General features: G+C 40.1%; 1 long non-coding RNA gene across 1 annotated transcript; it reads right to left on the bottom strand.

The window, feature by feature from the left end:
* Window positions 1–769: 769 nt before the first annotated feature.
* LOC145430324 (uncharacterized) lies at window positions 770–2808 on the bottom strand. Its single transcript, XR_013910807.1, has 3 exons — window positions 2694–2808; window positions 1549–1636; window positions 770–828 (listed from the first exon to the last, which is right to left on the bottom strand). It is a non-coding gene; the product is annotated as an uncharacterized LOC145430324 (long non-coding RNA).
* Between the last annotated feature and the right edge of the window lie 2815 nt (window positions 2809–5623).

A 5623-nucleotide genomic window follows, 5' to 3' on the forward strand; every position in this document is an offset into this window, starting at 1 on the left:
AAGCTGTAAAAGCTGTTTACAGTCAGAATTTATAAAAACTATGATTGTAAATAAATTCAAACAAGTGAGCTTTTCTCTTTGTGCTGAATATCAACACTGTGATTTCTTAGACTGTAAGCTTTACTTTAGCACAACCACTTGTAGAAGCCGTCACTCCAAATGTCTTTTGATAACAAGAAAAAAATACCTTTTCAGTCCACGGCCTGAAGTTCTTCTCCGACATCTTCTGCCATCGGCTTTGTCTGCTGGTTTGAAGACAATAAACCACAAAAAGATGATTTAGTCACTTTGTCTGCGTCATGCAGCTCGAATGTGTCGTGTAACGATGTTGAATAGCTGTCGTTATCCCTCTGCTGTGTCAGTAGGATTGTACTGTACAGCATCTCATTGATATGTGAGGAATGCTAATGTAACACGATAACAGACTTACATCATTAAAACATAAAGGGCAGGAGATATTTAGATATTTTTATATTTATATTACATTTTATAGCTGACGGATATTACTAAATAGATAGAATTTACTAAATAGCTGGATGAACATGAAAAATATGACTATAATAACAAATGACCATGAGAGCCAGTAGAATTAATTCAACTGGACACTCAAAAGACGTCCTTAAATGCTCTTTAAGTGGCGGAACAGATGAACAAACAGTTAATCGCTTACTTGAGATGAAATCTGCTCAGCTACTTTGAAAACAGCTTCTAACTGGTTCATCCTTTAACAGGATGACTGCTCAGGGGTAAGGCCATCATGCAGTCCAGAAACCTTTATGGTTCTGCTTTGATTCACCAGGAACTATTAGGGAAACCTTCCAGCGCCTCCTGTGAAAGACACAGGCATAAACACACAAACATTTATTAACATGTTCCACAGTGTTCCAGTTTGATTTTCTCATTCTGTGGACAACAACGTACATGGATGCAGGTTTATTGTTAACTTTTGTAAGGTTTATTTAGTGAACATATCCAGCTGCAGCTCCACTGTGATCCTGAACTGGATAAGCACTTAAGAAAATGTGTCAATAAATGGACATACATCAACTTACTATATTTATCCAAACAGACGGGACCAATAATGCTTCACTGAGTTAGAGACTTTAATGTCTCTTCTATGTAAGAATGTCTCGTGCTGATATACCTGCAAACTTGACAACAAAGGTTTTTCAGACTGCATGTAGCTCTATGTCAGCTCACACATTTACATTTATGTCACACTTATTTCTGCTTTCCCATTTTATAATTATTACTTACATTTTGATTAGATACCTTGAGTTTGTAAATGATCAGATTACATAATTGGAATAAAATGTATCCAATTCAAGGTTGCGGGAGGATGAAGCCTATCCCAGCTGATACAGGACAAAGACAGGCTGCCAGTTTATCGCAGGGCTAACACAATATGTGTAACAGAAAATCCACTTAAATGTTTGATATTTCTTATAATAATCATAATTATGACTATTATTTAAAGGTTTCTTTATAAATACATTTTGATTTTTTATAACCTCTAAAATATAAACCTGAGCTGTTTCAGATTCTGACCTCTGACCTCACTGCAGCTCCCTCTTGGAAGTATGTCTGCTTCTTGTCCCCAGTGTTGACCACCTGCCCTTGATATCACGTACTGTACCTGAGGAACAAAAAAGGACAAACACTTGCCTTCATTTAAGAAGTACATTCATACAGAGGTAATCTATGGAAACACACTAGTTCAACCTTTGGGAGAAATCAGTTCCTGTGAAACATTTCTGTAAATTAACATCATATGGAGAATGAATGAAATGAGTTCTTCCGGTGACTCAGCAGTCAAACACTGACAAATGAAATCTAGTTAAACTATTAAGCATATTTGCTCTTCTGAAATCTGTGTTAAACAACAACAAACATAAATTAGTAACAAAAATACAGCTGAGTAGATATTACAAACCACCAGCAGCCATAATGCTAAATTTTAATCTTCAAATGTTTCTGAGCCGTCTTCAACCTGCTTTTAACACATTAAAGTCCCACAGTCAATGCAGCCTGACTCAATCCTAGATGTTCAGCACACAGAGGTACCGTTTGAAGTTTAGTGTTAACCTGAGTCACTGATCATTTGCAGTATTACAGAGTCTGGCAGTCTTTGCATGATGTCCACGTCACTATAAGTTTCTAGCTGACTCTCAGGTGTGCCAGCAGGAAAGAGTAATAATAATCTGCATCCTGAGGTTTGTCATGCAGGATTAAATTTACAGTGGCTTTGTTCACACAGCTAGGATTGTATTTTACACTGACCCTGGGTCAGTATAAGTATCATACAGTTTAAACGAAGCACTGAAACTTGCACATATTTATTACAGATGCACTGAAGCTAATCGAGATATTTGCTGTCAACCTGTGGCTGCGATTAATCACTTTACTGAAAACTTTATTAACTAGTAACTTCATCAGTCATGACAGAAGCTAATATTTCTGTGCTAACATCGTTTAACCAGTAACAGCTTTCCTCCAATATAAGCTAACGTTTACACCGTAACTTTAAGCTAGCACCATAAAGACGGTAAAACAGTAATAATATCTACAAATGCATCTTAAAGCTCTTATATTAGCACTCGGTGTATTACTAACATAACCACATTAACATTACTGACACTCGCTGACTTTTAATAGTCATTCTATAAATGCTGTCCGTTTAAATGGTCCTGTACCTGTACACACTGCATATCCACCGGATTCCAGCCAGAGTGGATTCTGGAGTCTTCCACGCTCCTGTTAGTGATCCTCCATCTGGATGGATGAGAACAACCTTCTGAACAATCTAGCAAGTCTCCTTGGGGGGCACGTCTCCCCACCCCCCAAGCGAGGGCCGTGGCACTGAAACTGCCGGCTGAGAGAAGGCTTGAAAAAAAAGGACATTTATCTTTTCTTCTTCGGCCAGCTTTTTTTCCCATTGTTTTTGCAAACTACACATTAAGCTTCTTCTGCAATAACACACTAATTACACATGTAAACCTACCTACTTCTTTCTTCATTACAAACAATTACACTTTCTGTAAAGTGCTTTCAATAAAACAGAAAAGAAAAGTGTGTTTTGTTTTGTTTTTTTTATTCAAGATCTGTTCACATGTACTTAGCAAAGGTGAGTACACAGCGTGTTGGGTCTGGGCCTCTTTGCTTAGGCTGCTGCCCCCGTGACCCGGCCTCGGATAAAGCGGATGAAGATGCATGGATAGATGGACTGATGTTCCAATTGTAACATTATGTTTACAATGTTACAATTTCACATTATGTTAAATTGCAACATAATGTAAAATTGTAACGTTAAGTTTACAATGTTACGATTTTACATCATGTTACAATTTAATATAATGTAAAATCATAACATTAAGTTTACAATGTTACAATTGTAAATATAATTTACCCAATTAATTCTGTCATAACAGAAGTATGACTTCTCTGTGTTATTAATCCGTATTAATATTGTAGGGATATTAATATCCCTACAATATTAAGCATCAGACTTTATCAAATTTTCTAAAAACTTTTTTTGTTGGATAGTGTAGCGCAGCTGGATAGTGTAGTGGTAATACTACACATCTTTGGAGTCGCACGTTCGATTCCCACCAAGTATCCAGTAAGGGTCCTGGCTAGACCCCTCATGCTAACCAAAAATCCCTGGAATGGTGCGGCTACGTCTGCAGTCTCTCCGCTTGAATTTAGAGCTTGCTTGTTTGTTAAATGTATTATTTACTGTTTTTAGTTTACTCCATGATGGGGCTGGATATCAGGCGTCCTGCACCACCCATCCGGTCTGGAGCATAGCGAAACCATTTCTGCACTGTTTGAACGAAGGTAAACTCAGAAACTGCCCCCACCTGCTGAGTCAGGCCATCTAAGACAACAAAAAACCCCAAAAACAAACAAACAAAAAAACAGTAAAAAAGAGGGGTTCAATTAGAGTTCAAATATGAATAACCTCTCGCCAAAAGTCTTTAACAGCTAGAAAGCTGGCAAACTACTAAGCTGATCAACATGAAAGGCACAAGGTGGAAATCAGCAAACTGCTGCCTCACTTTGTTCACCTGTGCTCTATATTTCATGGTCCGGTTGGCTGCAGGACCAAACATTTGGCCTTACACCTTATTTCTTTATGTTTTGCTTCCAAGGTGCCAGACTTGTAGGTAACTTTTTACACTGACATGACCTCAGCAATAGTTTCCAATCTTTCAACTTCCTTGGGCTTTGGCTGCTTTTTTACTCATTTTCAGTCCAGTCCTTCTACCTGACCATTTTCAGAGAACTCTAAGGAGCTTGGGGGAAAAAAGCAACCGGACTTCTTTAACTTTTTTGAAGACGTTTCGCCTCTCATCCCAGAAGCTTTTTCAGTTCACTGAAGCCTCATAAGAAAGTGACACAATGACATTTAGATAATAAAACTCGCCAAAAATGAACCTTAAGAGCACTGTCTCTTTAAATACCCTCTTTTGCTTGGTCTGCTCCTTATTTTTTCTCATTTTTTCTTACTTTGGAGGACCAGCAGAGCGAGGGCCGCTAACCTGTGGACATTCATGGAAGGTGACGTTGTGTCTGGAAGGCGGGTCCACATAAGAACTCAGATATAATATTTATATTTTTGTTCTAACCTGTTGAGTCCCTGGCAGCAGCCAATGGCAAGGTTGTGCTAGCAAGCAGGATGCTGCTGAAGGGCGGGGCTGGAGTCTGAAAGTAAGAGCTCGTTTAGACTCTATTCTGTGAACAGGCTTGCTCCCACGAATATGTGAATTCATCTGTAAAAGAGTTTAACTCTAATGCACCTGTTCCTCCTGCTCCCTGCTGCAGGGCGGCCTGTTGGACTAAGAATGCCAGTGCGGAGCTAAGAAGATCAAAGAGGAGCTGTTGTTCTTGAACCTGCCAAAGTGAGTAACCTCAAATCGGTCCCCAAAGGCCTCAAACCACCACAGTTCAGTCGGTGTCAGTTTTGTTCATGTCATGTCCTCCTTGCGTCTTCCTTTGAGCCTCTCCTCTTTGTCTCATCTCTTTCAGTGTGCTGATCCTCCAGCTGAAGTGGTTTACGTTCACTCCATCGTTCACCGTGGAGAAGAAGAACAGCCCCATTGTTCTGACACAGCAGCTGGTGATCAGCCAGGACACAGCCTTTACTGAAGAGGTAAGGGAAAAGGCACACCGTTCATTTCAAGTATGGATGGAGCCCATTTCTAAGCTAACGGGTGGTGCCGCTGCCCTCTCCCAGTAAACTGCTCGCTATTTGTTGGTCAGCGTGATCAGTCGTTTGGGCTCCTCTGCTTACAGCGGTGAGTGGGTGCTTTCAGACACATGTGCTGAATGCAGGTCAACTTTGAAAGTTTATGAGACGTTAATAAGTGCGCCTTCTCCTCTCAGGACATTACGTCTGTGACGACGTTCACCAGATGAGCGGAAGAGACGACGTCACAGACAGCCGGCTCACGTACGATGACGAGTTGGTCTGCCAGACCACGTGTGAGTCTGTGTGTGAGCAGCGGCAGAGAACAGCTTACCTGCTATTCTATAAAAGACAGGTGACGTCTCCCAGCAAACAGTCAGCATGTCTGTGCAAATATTCAGTGTAACTTGTAGAAAAACCCTCACACTCAGTTTA

The sequence above is a fragment of the Astatotilapia calliptera genome, chromosome 2, assembly GCF_964374335.1.
Source record: "Astatotilapia calliptera chromosome 2, fAstCal68.1, whole genome shotgun sequence".
NCBI classification, from domain to species: Eukaryota; Metazoa; Chordata; class Actinopteri; order Cichliformes; family Cichlidae; genus Astatotilapia; species Astatotilapia calliptera.